The 19,915-nt window shown below is 47.7% G+C and overlaps 1 protein-coding gene across 2 annotated transcripts in view; it reads left to right on the plus strand.

Annotated features, from left to right (window-relative positions):
• The window catches only part of LOC126873569 (ciliogenesis and planar polarity effector 2), a 59,945-nt gene that overhangs the window by 17,878 nt on the left and 22,152 nt on the right, over nt 1-19,915 (plus strand). The window contains exon 5 of one of the 2 annotated variants that reach the window (XM_050634608.1): nt 8,372-8,979. The exons of the other annotated variant lie outside the window; for it this stretch is intronic. The gene's annotated coding sequence lies outside the window, so the exon portion shown is untranslated. Of the gene's footprint in view, nt 1-8,371; nt 8,980-19,915 lie in introns of those variants that run through there. 2 annotated transcript variants of the gene reach the window in all.

Consider the following 19,915-nt stretch of genomic DNA (forward strand, 5'->3'; position numbering starts at 1 on the left):
AGCGCGGATAATTCGAATTGCGAAGAGAAAAGAGACGAGAGACGATCGCGAGCTTCCCGACTGCGGATAAAAAAACTATTCGTCGAACGATGCGTAAAAGCGACGCGCGTAAGAGCGGATTATGCAGCCGCTGATAGAGTCGGCGCGGCACGGGCTCACGCTTTCGCCGCGTTTCCCTACGCGATTCCAAGCAGATAGAACGAATCGTGGAAATCTGTGCAACGGGAAGATCAAAGAGGAGGGCAAAAACCGCGACGTTAAAGGGAAAAGTTTGGCTGGATGAAACGAATAGGTTGGTTCCGTCCTCGAAGTCGGTCGCACAGTCGGATGGAAGTTGTTCGAGGACCACGGGGCACGTTAATTCGTTTAACGGGCTCGTTTCTCCTTTTGCTCACACCTGCTGCCTTCTCTGGCTTGGTTGCCTCTGTCGTGTTCGTCGCAGCGACCACCGGTTCGATCTCTAAGTACGCGCAGTTGTAGCTTCCTAAGTATGTATCGGCGTTTCAAGATTATTTCAACACGAACATATTTTCCGCTCGAATTTCCCACTAGCTACGTTTTCTTCCGTATTTGTCGCTACTGTTCCACGACGAAACTTGCGAACGAGACTGTCGTTCACGCGAATTATATATATCACGGGTTCCTGCGTAGTTTGTAGTATTTCTCAGTAGTATTTGGTCGTGGAAAGTTTGGCCATTACGATAGTTAGGATGGTTAAGACTCGATCGACGTTCGATCAACCGTAACCTGTCGATCGTGTCGTCGGAAAGAGTCGATGCTTTCGAACTTGTCGATGTAAAATTTCGCCAGGCTTTACGCGCCCCAACAGCTGGCGAATTTTTTACTCGCTTGTGCGAAACATCGTACGATTGCTATCGTAAAAAGGCATCGTAGTAAAAGGTATGCTCGGAGTTCTGACGTAAAAACCATGGAGTCAAATTTCCGTTTTATCGTCGCGGCGCCAAAGTTTCGCGACAATTGGTTCGCAGAAGCATCAAACAAAAAAAAAAAAAAAAAAAAAAAAAGAAAAAAAAGGATGATTGGATCGGTTGGAACGGGACAACGATGAATCGATGATCCGAGCTTTCGGACGATAACAGAGTCTGCTGGGTCGCGCGATACGTTGGCCATTCGTTAACGAGCATCGTTACGCACGATACGCTGCGATGTCTATAGGCGATAATCCTCGGGAAAAGAATGTCTCGTCTTTCCAACGCGATCACAGGATGACGTAATGCGTTTGGTCGTCCGTGTTTCGTGTTTGGATATCCGAAGGAATGACGCGTTTGTTAGCGATGGGCTCAAATACGTCGCAAGCAGGTCGAAGCATTCGCCTGCCGTGCGAGTATTTCGAGAAAACAAGCAAACCTAATCCGGTCGAGTAGGTTCGACGTTTATCTTACGAAAATTCTCCGTTCTCTTAAAATTACTCTTCTCGATCGCCGTCGAAATCCCTCACGCGTAATCCAATTCTACGCTGATAATCGATCGCATCTGCCTTCCACAGGTATAAATTAGATTCGCTGCAACACGGATGCACACGCAGTGGAAGATAAATTTTGGGAAATTGCGAGTTCCAATGGAATATTTGGCAAGTATTAAGTTGTCAGAAAAGTATTTTTCTTTCGCAAACGTGTTTTTTACAACGGTGCAGCTTCGTACAAACGCGAAACCGAGTCTGTGAAACGTTTATCTCGACGGAACAAAATGGATCGTACGTAATTCGACAAAATAACGCGAAACAAGAAACGTCGCGCGTCTATTATTTCCTCGCAAAACGAAAGAAACTTTTCGGACAAGCCGATACGATAAACGATAAACGAAGCATCACGCGTTACGAGTGGTAACAGGCTGGAAACGTTAGCGAAACGCCGCGAAGCGAAGCTTGGTTATCGCGTTTGACCTGGATTTGTAAGTACGCGTTGAACTTGATCCCATCGCTAGTGGTTCCGATACGGGGAAATTATTTTTTAGCGATCGAAAGAGAAGCTGCAATCCTGTCGATGAACGATGATGCATCGGCGGACGACGATTGTTCGGAAGGCCGTTAGCGGCCGTTCGTAACCGGCATTCCACCGGAGTATCGTCTCCCTTCCCTTCTATCGTCATTCTCTTCCTCTTGCGTCCTCCACCTCCTCTTCGTTCTCCTGCCTCTCCATTCCCATTCCTCTTCCCCTTTCATGTCCAGATCACGCGATGATACAGGAATGTCTGGGATGCCGAGAGCGATGGCGTAGAGCTCTTGGTTGACCCGGCATGGCCATTATCGTGATTACATTAGGTGCTATCCTACTGGGTAACGTGGCGTCGCGCACCCGCGAACCACCTGATTTGCCAAGCGTACAATTCGATGGCGGAAGCCGGATCGTCAGATAGCACGATCCGCCGCTATCTGATGTCCTTTACACGATTCGCGTCTCGTTTTGCCGTCCCATCAACTTCCCTCTACGCATCCCATATTAGCTACAATTTGCATCGTTGTCCATGAACTTTCGTACGGCAGTCGTCTCGCGTTACGAGCGAACGCAGCCTGCCTGTGTGGCCGATCCTACTACCTCCAAAGGGTAGTAAACCAATTTCCGTTTCTCCGATCGATCGTTGCCCGATGATAGCGCAATTCTCACTTTCCACCGTGTTTGCTTCGTTTTTGTATATATTTTTCATCGATGCCGGATCGCTTAGGTACGTTTATTATGTGTTTGCATACGCAACGGTGGATTTCATAAAATCGTCAGATAATTCCGGATTTACCAAGTTTTCCAGGTTTCTCAAACTGACCGTTGGTTAGCCCTGTTAAACGATATTTATCAAACAGCGATTCGACCATTTGAAACTAGCCAGACGCGGTATAATCAACGTTTCGGCAATCATCGCGTTTCATTATGCGAAGTTAGATTATGTGGCGACGTGGATAGAAAAAGCACGGTTGACGACTTAATCGTCGAAATTTAACGAACCGAATAAACGCACGCTGGAAGCTTTAGAAGCGAAATACGCTTTTTTACGTTATTCCGAATTTTCGAGAAAGCAACGTTTTGTCGCGTTCGTAACGATATCGTGACGTCGCAGCGTGATTTTCGCACAGACTCGCGCGGAGGTGTAGAGTTAACAAGTACGCGGGGAAAGAAAGATAAAATTAAACTATAGAAATTAGTAGGCGACGAGGGAAGGCCGATGATTTAATCGAGTTACGTGGTCGATTAATTCGACGGTTCGGCAGCGTCTCGATCCAGGTACGTTGAAGATACGCGGTGACGCTGTGCGTCAACCGAAGAGAACGACGCCTACGAAGAGTTTGCCTCGGTAATAGAGCCGACGTCGTTTATCCCTCCCTTTTTGAGACTTTATTCGAGCAAGATATTCCCCGGAGATCGCAGCTCGAGACTAACGTTTTATAACTTGCAGTTTCTCCGGTGTGTCATATAGTCGGGTTATCCAACGACATGCTAGACGTCTACGCTTTTACCTTTTCTTCCGCGTTCCCTTCACTTTCCCGGGCCAGACTTCGTTTTTCTCTCGTTAGGTCTATTATGTAAATAGCGATAGATCAGGTTGTCAGGCAACGAAAGCTATCCGGCTGAAGAGTATACGTGCCTCGGTTTCATCGTCGCACACCCGAGAACAGAAACCCGTGTACATTGATACGTACGTATTTGGGATAACGGATAGGCAACGGCACGCCAATGGATACGAACGCCGTATTGTGCTGGCGATGGAAACCCGGTCGAACTTTAAAAGCCGCGACCGTACACGCTTCGATAATCGCGATCGAGAGGTTGGAGAGTCGAAACGGTTGCCGACCAAGCGAGTGCCGCACTCTGAGCGATCCGCTTTCCAGTCGATCCTCTTTCCTATCGGCGGAAACGAAACCGTTTCGTTCTTTTGCCCGTCGCTCGGTTCATCCGACGTCCGTTAGACCGGCGTCTTTGGTCGCGAAGTTGTTTCGCGTAATTTCGTAAGACCGCAATCTACGCGAACAGGTGAGAAGAAAATGGCCACGATGTTTTCGCCCTAGGTCGGCAACGGTATACAGTCGTGCTAAGCCGACAACACAAGGATGTTACCGCGAAAGTTCATTTCTTATCACTCTGTTCTTCCCACTGGCCCATTCTCTTTTCCTTCCATCTCCCGGCTAGTACTTTCTTCTCTTTTTAAACGCCAATTTTCTAATACACTCTCTTCCCCTTTCGTACGTCTATGTGGGTGTTTCCACTTTCATTTAGACCTTGTAACGAGATATTTAGGACAAAACGCGCGGTAGTACCCGGAGAAAATTTGGGAAAAAGTAAAAGAGAGAGAGAGAGAGAGAGAGAGAGAGAGAGAGGTGGCGGAAGGGGAAAGAAAAATCATACAATTTGCGGAATTTCGCGCGTTCGGTGGGCAAATGAGCCTCGTTTTTCAACGAATTTAATATTTATACCGTTGGTCTTCTTCGTAACGCGTCCACCTCTCTTTCTACCGAGGTTCGAATTTATACTCCGCCTCGGTCTCCTGGCGGTTCTCTCTCGTTGTACCGTTCATCTCGGTTTCTCGTCGTTGCGTTTGCAAGAGTTTTTTGTGTACGCAATTATTATTAACTTCGGGCCGACGAGCATGGAAAACGCGAGCGAGGAGCGCGTGTGCGAGCGCACAGAAACGAGAAGGAGAGCGAGGGCAAGAGCGAGGGAATTGTGGCCGCGGGTGAATGCGCGTTGTTGTATACATCTCGCCGTGTTTCCGTGCTTCGCGTAATTACCGTAGAGCGAAAGCTTAATCATTGCCGACTCGCCGCGCGGGAAATTACCAACCGCTCGCGAAAGGATCCTGCATGTACGCGATAGGTTGAGAGCAATAACGAGAGAGCTTCGAGACGGAATCGCGGTTCTCTCCGACCGGTGCTCCTCCCATTGCCCTTTGCCTGGTAGCCGGATATACTTTCGTCGGCGAATTCGTTGCAATTCGAAACGGTCTCGTCGAGGTGTCCGTCGAGTTTCGCGAGAACCGAACGCGACCGAAGGAAGGATCGCTCGGCCGTGCAAACCGGCTAGTCGACTGCGAGGAAACGCGGTCGTCCTTGTAGGCAGAAGGCAAAGTTGCGGTTAGACACGCGAAGACGCGATCCCATCGATCGTGTGCTCGCCCCCTGCTCGCTCGCCTCTATCCGCACTTGCCCGATGGAAATTACGATGTACGCGCCATTTATGGAACTTTGAAAACTCCGCATCTCGACCTCGACCTGTCGCGTGCGGATCGCCAGACCCGCGCCACTTCTCACCTTCCAACAATCGGATCCACCGTGGCTTTCGTGTCGCGTTTCTACCGACGCCCGAGATCGATCGATTTCCGTCCTTTCTGCCACGTGATGGATCGAGGTCTCTTCCGCCGCGGTAACAACCTTCGTTTCTTCCTTCTCGCCGAGTCCTGCTTCACGAACGACGACCCCGACGACGTTTCGCGTATCACGTCGCATCGAGCCGTCCTCTCCTCGCTCCCTTCCCGTAACGCCTTTTCCTCCCTTTCCATTATCGTCTTTCTGCTTCGGATCTTACGGTTTCGCCTAGCGAAATATCCCCGAGAACCATATGGTTTCTCGTATGCAACGGCTGCTCGTAGACTCGCGAGACAACGTACGCGTTTCGTGCGACTTTTAAAGTCGCAGAGTCGAGGGTCGAGTGACGGGGCCACGCGATTCTCCGGCCAACACGGACGAGTCGGTATCGAGCTCGGTTAAGTCGTACACCTATGCATGGTGCAGGTTAGTCGCAGCGCCTGCAGAATCGATAAGGTGCAACGAAAGCTCGAACTTGTACGCTCACCCTCTCCATCCTTTTACAGTCACACGAAACCGCAATATACGGTAACGAATCGTTGTAATTTTTTATACCATATTTCGTAAAATATATTAAACTCGAAGGCATTTCGAGGCTGATTTTACACCGCCGCGATAACACCTACATGTCGAGAGTAATTGTGGCGAAAGCAGCGGGTATATCGGTTCCGCGCGGCTTTCCTTAAAAGCTTCGGCTATGAGAAACCGAAGATTCGAGTAGTCTGAGCGTGTCGCGCGTCAATTGAATCGTTGGTAGGACGTGACCGGAAACTCTTAAAGTCGCCTATCTCCTCTTAAGCATTTTATCGTACCGTCAGTTTTTTCACTCTTGTCTCGAAAAAAAATTCTATCTTTTCTTTTTTCTTTTCTATATATATATATATATATATATATATATATATATATATATATATATTCAGCGGAAGCTCGTCGATCAGCGTACCGCGGATTTTCCTGTATTTGTAGGAAATTTAAAATTCCAAATATCCACGGAACGCACGTATTGCGCAAAAACGAAGAATCTTCGTTCAAAGTGTTTTACAGTGGGTACGTATTACGATAATCTTCGGATCTAATCTTAAGATCGATTTGTTCAATTAAATATACGTATGAATAATTTGACAAAAATGATTTAACTTTTAGGCGTGGTGTACGTTGGGAAACGTTGTCGCATAGAAATTTCCTCTCGTGTTCGTGCTGTGCGATATTTTCGTTCGATGGCAGCGGAAGGAGTGCGATAGGAAACTGTATTGTCCGAAACTTTTCGGGTAGACAGGAGAGTTTTTAAATGGAGGTGCAATTTTTCTGCCGGGGAACGCACAGGGACGGCCCTTGGGCGCACGGTCTTCGCTGGTCGGAAGCGACGTTGAGTGTATTTAAAAAAAGGACGAGGCTGACGAAGCGAGAACGTCGGTCGACCGTGGGCTGTCGTCTGAAAACGAACCGTTAAATCGGTTCGCGGCGGAAATCAGGAGGCGTCCCCTTTCGTTGCATGTCGCGTGATTTAAGCGAAACGAAATAAAAAGAAAACCGCCGCAGCGATATCGCGGTTAACGCGTTGGTTACGCGTAGCTGGCGGGGCTTTTTATTTCGTGGAGGCGGGAATCGTGGCAAGACGAGGCATCGAGGCGGCGACGAGTATTTCCGACAGTGAAACAGTCGTTGCGTGGCCATAAAAGCCGCGTGGGACGCGACCGAGTATTAACCATTATGTAAAAGTTCTGCTCTCTTCCCTTGGTGGCGCGCGAAATAGCTCGCTAGCTGGAAAAATGTTCGAAATTCGATGCACCGCGGTCTGTTAGGTTTTTCGTGGCGACGCGCGACGTGTCCGACGGAAGATAGTCCGGGAGATGTGGCGTTTCTATCAGGCGAAATGCAGCGGCATAAAATATTCAGCGCGCGAAACGCGGTTGCGATTTTGGTGGAGGTTTCGCGCACGTTGGTTACGAGTTTATTTCGAGGCTAACGACGTTGGGCGAAAAACGAAGGCAAAAAATAATCGAGGCAGGGAGAAAAAGCGGCGGTCTTTTCCCCGCCCCTCGTGGTTTACACGAGCTTCCGGAATTTTCTAATTTGTCGGCTTGGCAGGATCGTGCAACGCGCGTTATAATCTCCGTCGCGTCGTCGATTAAAATTCAAGTCTGCGAACGCGGCCAACTGAACGGAATCGATAACCCGGAGATCTTGGCGAAACGAGATACTCGGATAACAGCGCGTACAGCCGAAAGACGGTAAACAGTGACGTTGTTACGCGTTACTTCGGAGATACGGAATATCCGCCTCGACGAGCTCCGGTAATGACGTCGAACGATGACAACGAACGACGTGGCCCCGCAACTCGAACCAGCGGCTTCTCTCCGCTTCCTCTTCCTTTTCCTCTTTTCTCTTTCTTTCGAACAACGTTTCTCCCTGTTCCACCACGTCCGGACCGTTCGATTCGTTTCGACTGGAACCGAATTTCTGTCTAACCGCGTGCGTACAACGTTGCATGCTAACAAGGATCGTGCATTTTCTCGAAAAATGAATAACGGGGAAATATCCGGTTGATATTGGGAAGAAGCATTCGTCGGAGACTCCGCTGAAGAGCCAAAGAGAAGCGAGAAAATATGCGGAACAGCTCTCGCTCGTCGCAGCTATAATCATCGAGTCGCGTCGAGTCGATCCAGCTTTCTTCTCGGCTTCGAAACCTACGAAGAATCGATAACCGCCGAGTTATTTTAACGACCGAACCTCTCCGGCGATACATTCGTCGAAGATGCTCGAGCCGGTTGGTTCACAACGGAAATTGCTTCTTTTTAATCGGTGCCTCGATTTTTCCGGCCTCGAATAAGGGAAAGAAGAAATCGTCGAACGAATTTTAAAATATGGATTTGCCCGAGAAGCGTACCGAGGTTAAGGGGGTGACGCGCGCAAGACGCGATTCCAGAAGTTATCCGATGGAGACTCGATATAAAAAGTCCGAAAGAGTAAACTTTGTCGAGAACGCTTCGCACAGATCGAAAGTTGGCTCTACCTCGCAGCAAGAAGCGTCCGTCGAACTAAAATTTTCTCCTTATCCCGCAGGAGACGACGAGGTGTTGCAACACGCTGCTCGATGCTCGACCGTGAGGGTGGTAACCGCCGACCGTGTTCCGGTCTCTACCGGAACCCCTCGACTCCACGACATCAACAAGTGACAAGGAGGGAGTAGCAAAAACTCCGTCGTGGCGCGTCGTGCTCGCGATAAAAGCTTACCGAGATAGGGAAAGTTACGAACGCCAGACCCGACTGAAAACTATGAGCATCTCCTTCCGATTAAAACGGTTTAACGCCGCCTCTTTTCTTGTCCGCTTCCCTTGCCCCGCCTCGTGTCCGTTAAATTAACGTTTTATCGATCCCGTTATTTATTCGATCTACGCCCGGCGTACGCGTACCTCTTCCACTCCTATATATCGTTTCTGGTGGACGCGAAAACGGGCGAAAATTTCTGATCGGAGAAAATTCGCTGGGCTGAAAAATTCTAAAGGATAGTCGTTGCGATGCGATTTCGTACGGGCGATCGGTCTACTTGCCGACGTAAATTGGCCCGGATTAATCGCGGTAAGGAAACAAGCGGATAGTTTGTGGGTGGCAAGCCGGCTTCCAACAGGATGGATGGATGAATAGATGGACGGATATATGGGTGGATGTGCGGATGTGTAGAGAGGAGAGGAGAGGAGAGGAGAGGAGTGGAGAGGAGAGAGTCAGCGAACATAAGTCGGGGGTTGGGGTGAAGCGTTGTGTACGCGGAAGGTGGCTAGCCGACGGGTCACTCGAGGCTCGTCGAAGCAACCGGGGTAACCGAAGCTCGCGAAACACATGGTTCTCCTGTTGCCGTTTCCGTGGAGTTTGAGCACGAGGACGCGCGCAACCAGGTTACCGAACGAACGAGCGAACGAGCGAACGAGCGAATAAGCGAACGAGCGTGCGGCTTTACCGAGCATAAGGAGCAACTCGCACGGTACCGTGGCCCAGCCTTCGGCAAATGCATGCCCTGTAAATTGCCTGGCATTTAATTACCATGAGTAGGCAGACCCTGCACGCTAAAGCCAAGAGCACTCTCTCACTTTCCCCTCCTTTCTCTTCGCTCTTTCTCCTCTTCTGCCGGCTCTCTCTTTCGTTACCCTCCACCTCCTTCTCCTTCCGCATGCCGTTTTCGCCGTATCTCTCTTCGTCCGCCCTTCACCTTTTCCGAGCACTACCTCGTACCTCTGACCCTCCACCATCTCTCCATCTGCCTTAGGCTTACGGCCTACAACGCGTGTTACCAAGTACCGCTAAATTAAACACCTGCTTCAGTCAAACGGTACGTACCTCTACTCACCGCCACGACCTACAAACTACACGGCTCAAAGCTCGCTCCTCGCTCTCCCAGCCCCAACCCTCTCTTCCTGCCAACGTTTGCCGCTTCTAATTGGACGATGCTACGTCTCTTTCCTTTTTTCTCTCTCGCTCTCTCTCTCTCTCTCTCCCTTTCTCTCTCTGTCTCTCTCTCTCCTTTCTTCTCTTTTTGTTTTCCCTTACCTACGTGACACGCGATTACGTAGTAGATGAAAAGTGCCGGGATAAAAGCGTCGATCCGGAATTGTTTTCCATGCCGCACGCCTTCGTCCTTTTCCTTCGTTTCGTCATCGTCCTCGCGATCGACGCGTATGGAAATACGCGATCGCGAACGCGAGCTAGTCCCGGCGAAACGAGGCTTTACGATTCGGATGGCAGTTTGCGCACCTACTTCTCGCTGCGAACTTTCCGAGATTTCGACATGCCCTGAAGAGCCGGCTCGTAATTAAGATATTTATCGGCAAAGTCGAGATCGTTTTGTCTGCCTTGCCTTGTCGTTTGTTTCAATTTATCGCCTGGAAGAGACAGTGGAAACGAGAGGGCGGACAATGCCGGCGTTGCTTCCAGACTTCTCGTGGCCTTGATTTCGCGCTCTTTTCCACAGACACTGACGTAATTTCCTACTACTCGTCTCACGATGCATTTTAATTTAGCTCCTTTCTCGAGTTTGCCGCCGACGGTGATTCGTGAGTCGGTGTCGCGGCTCCGCCAACTTCCAACGGGGTGGCTCTTTGGGGGTGTTTTTGATTTGTTGGCTCCCATGGGACGACTGTTGCGAAAGAGGCAGGGTGGGAGTTATTAAGAGGGACGGAGACAGATAGAACGACGGTGGAAGAAGGGAGGGGCGAGCAGGAGAAAGCAGGAGAGCGCGAGAGAAACGGAATAGGGTGAAAGCCATGGGCGTACGACGGCGCGGAGGGACGAACGGAGGAGTGGTTGGGTAACCGCACATTATGTGATTTCTACAGGGAGCTAGCTAACTTTGCGATTGAATTGTACCGGCGACAATGGCAATCTGCCAGGGCACTCGACGCTTCTCCGAGCAGGATTTTCAACGATTTTGCCGCGTTTCACGTCGTGCTGCGTATCCTTTCTCCATTGAAATTCTTTCGCCACGAGAATGCGAACAAGCGCGACCGACAACGCCGACCCACCGCTTCTCTCCTTCTTCTCGCCCTTCGTTTCCCAACCCCTTTCCTCTACGGTTTATCGGTAACTGTACTTCTCGGCGCGTATCTCCAAGGACGATCAGTTGGTAGATGTACTTGCACAGCCTCGCACGCTCGATCGATCCTGTAATCCATTTATCGTAAAACTTATGTAGACACTTTATTGCACGTAATATACGTATAAAATAATTCGCTGTAAATATCAGTTTTTACGCGAAGAAGAAACACGGTAAAGGAAAGATGGTTCCTTGAGATCGGTAAAAATTGTACGCTTTTCCCCCCATTTAAGTAGTTTCTATATGAAATATCGTTCTAGATGAGGACGATTTTCGAAATTTCAACGAACTCGTTAGATCGATTAGTTTTCCCGATGGAACAGCTATGTCCAAAAACGTCGTGACTATCTTTAACTTCTCGCTTCCTCTCCGAGATCATCGAACGCGATGCTCGATGATTATATATTTCGGAACGTTTTGAAATTCGACGTAGCCATCGATCGGCTGAACCGGCGCGTTCGATACAAGCCGATACATCGAGATTCGACGACTGGCAAAGTTTCGCATCGCTGCTGCAGCGATAGCGTTTCTAGGAAGGAAAACGTTTTGGAAGAGAACGTGATATTCCGGGGTTTGGTTTGGTACCGTTTCGTTTGGTTTACGGAACGTTCCCGTAAATATTTGAAAATCGTCTTTCTCTTGGAAGCAACTCCCGGGTAGTTGACTCACGCTCGTTCGAGAAACAATCGGTTTTTCTCTCGAATTTTAAAATCGTAATGCTCGCGCGCGCCACTTTTTTCGCTCGCGCTTCTATGAACGCCATGGTTTCGTCCGACATCTATGGCGTTAGATCCCGTTCAAATATTAACTGTCGAAGCCGCACAGACCGGCTTCGGATCCCGTCAAAATTTAAACCCACGCTTTTCTATTCTCTCGCCCCGCGTTGCCCGTGTAATGCATTTTCTTCGAAATTAAACAACCTCTCGTTCGTCTTCCCGGCAGGCGAACGTTCGCCAATTTTCCTCGCGTTCGGAATTTCAACTTTCGACCAAACTACAAATTTACAAATCGGTACCAACGTATCGGTATCGTGCCACGAGGAATTAAAACGTTGCTCGTGCATCGCGTCTCACGCGTAGAAAAATTCCTTTCGAATCGCCATGGATAGAGTACTGCCGCGATCCTCTCCTCGTCTCATCCTCCTTCGTTTATTTCCTCTCTTTTTCCCTTTTCTCATCTCTTCGTATCTTTTATCTTTTCGTTCGTTCGTCTTGCCTTTTTACCTCGCGTGTTCTTCTCCTATGCGCCTTCCAGTGTCGGCGGGCTCGATGGATGGTCGCTATTTGTTTTTCGTTACGCGAAATTGCGACCCGGTATTTCTCGAGGGCTTGGCAAACTACGCTTGCCATCGACCACCGACCGTAAGCAGGACAGTCGTCTTAAAAAAAACGTATTTATTCTTCGCACGCATAGTGACTGCATCGTCGAGACACACGGAGACCGAATGGAGAGGAGGATCGTCCGACTAACCGGAGAACCAGCTGAAAGACGAAAAACCGGCTGCAGCGAAGGAAATTATGGTCCCTTAGCTCGCGTTCCAGCAATTTAGTCCGCCTTAGCGAATCGGATGCATTTTCCTCCTAGGTGGAAACGACAGCGACGTTTTTCTGCCCCTCGTCTTTCTTTTCCTCCGAGTCGCCAGTTTTCATCGAACTTGCCTTTAATGCTTAACTTTTCTCCGCGCGAGAAAGAGACAACTGGGAAAGTTAGAAACGTCACCGAAGGGTCGTGGCGGTCGAGACGAACCCGATCGTCGCCGAAGGCCGACGCGAATATAATCTTTTTGTCTGCAGAATGTTGAACGAATCGGAAGAGATATATGAAGGAGGGTGGAAGAGGGATGGGCATCGATGATAGAGGGACACAAAGAATATCTAGAACGCCATCGTAGAAAATACCATCTATTCTTTTCGGCCCACCATTCGTTGTTCCACGCGATCCTTACGGTTTTGCCCGGAGGCGTCGCGATTTAGGTTTACCTTTCGAGGCTTACAGCGAATCTCGAGCGGCGAATTGCGGTCCGACTCGAAGCACGTTTACGTGGGAACTGGTGTCTTTGAATATTTCGCAGGGTCTGAAACTGTCTCGTCTTGGTTTCACAATTTTTTTTCATACGAGACGCCAACGCAACGAAAATAACGTACGTTAGAACGTGACGTGCGATGACGTCGTTTCTTTGGACGTTCGCGAGAACACGGTGTTCGCGGTGGTTTTCGCGCAAGAAATTCCCCCGCGAACTGGCTCGTTTGCGAAATAGATGACAGACAGAAAGTCTGTCCATTCTTTTTGCCAAACCGGCCGTGTCTTGTGGGAACAACAGCGAGAGAAGTTCGACGAGTTGTCGCGAAAAGAAACGACAGCCAGGGAAAAAGATTCGCGTCGTTGCGACGCTTACGTGCCGGTCTCGCGACAAAGTCGAACAGCAATAAAAGCTCGTCGATCGATGATGGGTCGATGATAGAACGCGATTCCTTGAGATATTCGGCCACTGATGGACGGCGTCTCGATCGATGACGAGTTTCGAACGTGCCGCTATGCGATACCCGAATAGTAAAATACATTATTGCTACATTTTTAATGGTTAATATAAATTTATAGCTCGGAGATTGCATCAAAGGTAGCGCAACCGTTGCCTCCAATTAGGCAGAAGATTCATCGTTAATTTGTACACTTTGCTAAAATATGCATTGCACGTAAAGTTATTATAAATTGAACAAAGCGTTCGGATGCACGCGAGCGATACAGCAAAGAGTCTGCCTGCTATTATATTTTACAGAAAGTATTTTGAAAAAGCATCGTGTGCGTAGGGCGCTCGTCGTCGATTGTAATACATACGAACGTGCCTTCTGGTATCCGAACGTACTGGTCCGTAGAGAAAGGGTCAACTCCGTAACTCGAAGCTGAGAATTTCAATCTTTAACCCCTTTTCTACTATTCTTTATTCAACGATCGATTTCCTGAAATCAATTCACGTTCAAACAGATTTTCTCCCGATGTGGATACCTGGATAGCTATTCGGAAAGCAACGAGACGCAAAAATACAACGTTTTTCATTTTCAATTGATTCGTATCCATGTTGCGGTTAACGGTCGGCCCAGCGCACCGGTACAAATTCCATTGGAATTTCGTTTTGTTAAAATAAATCAAACTTTTCGCGAACAGGACAGTTACGCGCGTCACGCGTGACGATCTACATATGATAGTGAAATACGACGCGTGCTTGATCGATTCCGAACATCCGAATGATTTTATTTCCCGATCTGGTGATTAACGACGTTGTTGTTCCCCGTGCGATTCAGCACACCGTGATTTTATATCTGGATCGACGACACGCGCTAAACGCGAAGAAGTCACGAGTTAACTCCTTCTTCTGAAATCACGAGTCCGGCTCGTCATGGTAATTTAACTCTCGTACGAATGACGATACGACATCGTGCGAGGCAAACCGATCTCGTGGTATCTGCTCGCAATCAGCAGCTCGAAGCATCGAAATGTCATTTGAACGTGTACATTGTCGCTCACGAGAATTCGGTCGCTTTGATCCATTTGCGCTAACAGCGTAACGACGAATCGGTTAAACGAATAACATAATCGGAAGCAACGCTTGCTGCCCTTTGAAAGAATCCCTTCAAAATGTTTTTCGTAATACACATAAGTAATATTACCATGTCTATGCACGAAACTTTTGTATGATAAGCGCAGAGATGTTTTCTCGAGCCACTGTACGAACAAAGTTCTACCGCGTAGTGTGATCTTTGTTTGCGGCAGACATCCGTAACGAAAGGGCTAAACGGCGCGGCGTGGAGGAATCCTCGACGCATCGTCGAGTAGTAACATCGCGCGTATTAACATTGCCAGTAGATAGCAGGGGAATTCCCGCGTGCACTCGGCACGTAATCGGACATTGGTAAATTTCCATAGTCGGCAAACGGGTTGCGTTTTATTACCCTTGCGGTCTTGGCGGTAGATTATGGCCTGGAAATATAACTATTCGGACAACGGGTTTCGCGAGTACAATTCGGGGGGATAATCAGCGGTGCGCTTGCAAACAGTCGCGGAAATGTTTACCGATATAAGCGAAGAGGCAGCTCGATCACGTTACAGGCAATGGAGAAATCAAAGCTGGAAACGCCTGCTAACTGCAAAGGGTAGTTGGACGCGACGAGATTCTTTCAATCTGCCACGGTTTTTCCACGTAAAACCGAGTAATTTATCTATGTTTTTTGCCGCTGTTCTTCCACGTGTCGTAGTCTCTGGGACGTCCCAGCTACCCATTCCACGAAACCAATTCGAAGAGTGGGAAAAAGAGAAAGAAAAAAGAGAGGTGGATGGAGGCGGTTATAGCGGACTTTTTAAGAAGAAATTCGTTTCCGATAACACTTTGTATGCAACGATCGCAACCTCAATGCGACGCGTATCGCGAAATAGCTATGAAACGAAGAAACGCTGCGAGTTTCACGAGAACAGGCTAAAAGTCAGGTCACTTTGTTTCTCTTCTTTTTCCCTTTCTTCCTACTTCTTACTTTTGCATCCTCGCGCTAGTTTCTCGTGACAACTGTCAACGAGGCGCGTGGAAAAATATTTTCCTACGGATTTCCGTCGCGACTACGGAAAAACTTTCTCCGCCAGTAGTTTCGCTTCCTCTTCCTTCGTTCCACCCTCGTCCTCGGTATTCTTCGCGTCATGGTTCTCGTCTTCATCGTCGACTGCGAAATGTGCCGGACCCGAAGAAGAGATGCGACGAGCCGACGTCTAGTCCACGAGACGAATGGGGGGCGGGAAGACCAGCATAAGCAAACACGTTCCGAGAGAAGGATCTGCTGCAAAGTTGGATGGAGCAGCGACGTGGATAATCTTGACAAGTCGTTGATAATATGTTCTTCTTTGAACAGTGATTAATGCTTCGAGGCTACTTAAACCAACCTTAGTTGTTCGCTGTTGGACATCGGATGCAAAATGTGGACAAATTATACGCAATTTTTAATTATCGGTCCTCGCGTTTGCGAGAAGTTGCGCTCGATTGCTCCATATTTTCTCGATATTAAGAAACTGTCTAATTGTAGAAAAACAGGGTAGTCGATACTAAACTGTAGTTCACTATTAAGCGAAGCTAACCTTTGTTAGAGATACGGTCTGCCATCTTCATCGGAACTACAATGCGTATCACCAGTGTGACTCGAAATCACAAAACAAGCAATTTCGAAAACGCAAAACAATTTCGACTATCCTCGTAGAGTGCGTTAAGACGGCTGATTCTTATTTCTTCGATCTTCATCATCTGGCCGTGCTAAAAGGTGGCGCGGGATAGATGGCTATACGAAGGAGCCGAAGTCGAACAGACGATATCGGTATCGCGAAGACGTTGCTACGCCATTGGCGAGCCGATAGGCAAGGGAAAAGAGTAAAAGGGAGCAGGAGCAAAGGAAGGTGGCAGGGGGGTTGGAGTGGTGGAAAATGCGAGTACGTAAGGAGATAAGTGTCGCTACAGGGAATACAAAGTCTCTTCTTTGGCTTTTTCTCTTTCTTTGCTGGCAGTCTCGTTGCGTCGCAGCGTGCGTTCGCTCGGGCGTGAGCCAGAGGAAAATACTGCTCCATAGTTGAGCCGTACGTAATCTATATCCTCCACCCCATCGTGCAGGCTGGCCCGTACCCTCTGGAGTAGGTAGGTGCTATAAATTTTGCAGCTGAAAATCCCCCGATACGTACACGCGCGTGCATTTGCCCGTTCGTTTGTCCGTTCGCTTGTTCATCCGCGAATACAACTTTCCTATAGGCCATATATCTGTTGATCTGGCGCACCGGCCGACTATGCAGCCAATCGAGATTGGAACTAGCGCGCCAGAGAAAAACCACCCAGGACCATCTTAAATTTCCATTAAACCAAAATCTGAACAGCTACCTTTCCACTTCGGGACCGCATCGCGATTCTAGTTTTTCCTCCGCGCAAGCTTGACGCGTCCCCACCGAGTCGAATAAAATCTACGCGATAGATTCCGATGCCTCGCTGACTACTCGTTGTTCCAAGAAGCGGATATTCCTTCTTAAACGTTGCGTATAGTCGGAACTCGCGACAGAAACTACGTTTTACGAAGGAGTTACGTTTTATATTCTGTCCTGGCAATCATGGTACAAGTCGAGAAGAGGCTTTCAGCGTTTCGTTTTTAACAGAATCGAAGTTGAAAATTTGTACGAGTAAATAATCGGCACAGGAGATTATTCTACGTGCGAGCATAAATGCTACGTAGAAGGATACGTTTTAAAAAAAGATATTGATATCGAGCACGTTTAATTACGAATTGCTGTGGTATACGCGTGTTTGATCAATTTTTGAATTTAATTTGGTCAACAAGCGTCAGAAGCGTCTTGCGAACGAATGTTATTCGAAATTTTCCATCTGTCGTGTTTTTTTATATTTCGAGCCGTAAAATAACTTTCTGTCAATTATTCGTTCTTGTTCAGCGCGGAATTAGTCAAGTTCGAGCGTGCTTGACAAACGTTCAAACTACAAAAAAATTTTTCTACATTTTTGTACCACGATTGCCGGGATATTGCCTCTATTATCAGCGGTACATTTCTCGCTGGCGGGATACAGTTGCTACGCGTATTCTCGCATCCTGCGGACTCCAGAATACAAAGTGTCCTTATGAATTTTCGATAATCCATATTGGACCCACCTATCGGGTCGGCCACTCACCGCTTTTGCTTCGAATTGTATTCCCCGAAACGTATAAATTCGATTGAAGAAAGCTACCTAGGTTCGTATTATCTTCCTACCACTGTCTTATTTTCTCCCACTTTTCTACTAATTTCTTTCCCTTTCTTTCGTCTGAATCTTTTTTTCAGTGCAACGAACGAACAGCGCGGCGGTGATCGAACGTGATGTCGCTGGTGCAGAATCGCGCGCTGTCAAGCTCGCGATAGCAGGATTAAAAAGACATGGCGCTAGCAACGAGAAATAAGTCGTAATTACTATGTTGCGCCGGTTCAGCGGGAATACGAGCGCCAATGTATCCGGATCATTAAAAGCTAGCGCATTCGCTAATCTCAGCTGGCGAGGCGGATAATAACGAGCGAAACGTTTCGCAAGCTCTCGTATCGATTTCGAACGCAGTGTTCCAGGTACGTGTAAAACGTGCAACGTCGTTGGCGCGTGTCATCGAGACCGATCGTATTGTTCCGCGTACACGTGTTTTTTCAGCTACCATATTCTTCGGGTTACGATCGAACAGCGAGCAATGGCAGGAATATCCCGTCGTTGATCCAGGTTCCCGTGCCGAAAGACTGCGTTTCGACCGTCGATCCGGCGATAGCTTTCCGTAACCCGTTGAAATTTCTCGCGTACGTACCGTATCTACCGTAAGAATATTCCAGTCATTTTTTCGTTTCTCATACTTTTCTTTCTCTGGCACCTAAACTACGTAACAAGCATTTTTAAGCGCTCCAGTGTTTTACGTTTTCTTTTATTATCATCGATCGATACGTTGGTCGTTACGCTACGGACTAACAGCGTCTCGTGATATACACGAAATTTGATTATTCCGTGGAAAGTTCGAGTTCGAATTTCGAAATATCGAAGCTCGACTAACACAAATAACCTTACTTTACTCTATCTTTGTATCATTTGATCGCGTTCAGCAGGAGATTCGATGGAAGTTCGATCGCAATCTCAAGCCTGAATATTCGCGACTTTGTATCTCTGACGAATAACGCGTCCGTCGAACCAATCACCGCTTATCGCGGACGGTGATCGACTGCGAGTCGCTCGGCTGTTCGATCGTTCCGTTTCGTTCGTTCTTTCGTTTGCTCGCTTGAACGGATCGGCCGATGTGTGACAGTAGCCGTGAATTAAACGATCCTCTAAATTTCAATTTTGATTGGAACGCATCGGACCAAAAGATCGGCGAGATCGTAGACCGCTATCGCGTATCGAAGCCCGATCGGCGATACGCGATTACATGCGACGATATTATCTGACGTTAATGCCCGGGCAAAAAATGTTAGATACCAATAGCGGTTCGCGAACGAATCGTCCCGACATTTCGCATTTCGACGCGATGATCCTTTTATCCTGTACGATTTCCATGCGTATGCATTAGAAATTTAATAATGCAAGTCGCTCTTCATTATAAAACGAATGTGCGTTCGCTTTCTCTCTCTCTCTCTCTCTTTCTCTCTCTCTCTCTCTCTCTCTCTCTCTCTGGCTAGTCGGCTCGATAAACGGAGCGGCCACTGAAATCTTCATGAGCCAATGAAGCCAGGTTCGATAACGGAGATAAGCGATTATTCTGATTAGTACCGGGATATACGCGATGTAGAAACGTATACATTCACGGCATCCCGCTCGTGACAAGCTGTTAAATTATCGGTCGGAATTGAGGATCGAAAACGAGGAGAACTACATACATATCGCGATATCGTTCGAAGATCGATTTTTATTTTCTGGATTATTCATCGACCGGTATATTGATCTATTGTCACATCCTTTATTCGTCCCATTTGTCTACAGTGGCTCGCAAAAGTATTTCGACACTTACCGTGCAAAACTTTCATGTTCGTATAAAACATTTTGAAATTTCACTACTAGTAGTGTAACGAGACACGATTGTATCGATATTTGCAATTAGTCTGAAAATGTATGTAGAAATTACGAGATATTTGCTGCAAACGTAAATACGTGTATTTGGTAAAAAAATTAATATACGGTACGAATAGCCAACTTAGGTGTATAATAGATGCAAATTATGCTTTCATTTAACGTTGAGATTGCATTAACGTAGATAATAGATAATTGCTTGAATATTCTTGCGATCTTTGCGAAGTATACAGCCGTAGTAAATATTTTGTCGCTTTTATATATATTTTCCAAGCGGTTTCGAACTTCAGCAATACAGCGATGATAGTCGGGCCTCGTAACGGTGTTAATGAAACTTCAACATTTTTCGTATAATATGCATTACATATGATATATTCGTAAAAATTGTGAACAAATATTGTAATAGCTTCGCGAGCCTGTGTACGTAGTT

Source organism: Bombus huntii, chromosome 14 (assembly GCF_024542735.1).
Source record: "Bombus huntii isolate Logan2020A chromosome 14, iyBomHunt1.1, whole genome shotgun sequence".
In the NCBI taxonomy this organism is placed as follows: Eukaryota; Metazoa; Arthropoda; class Insecta; order Hymenoptera; family Apidae; genus Bombus; species Bombus huntii.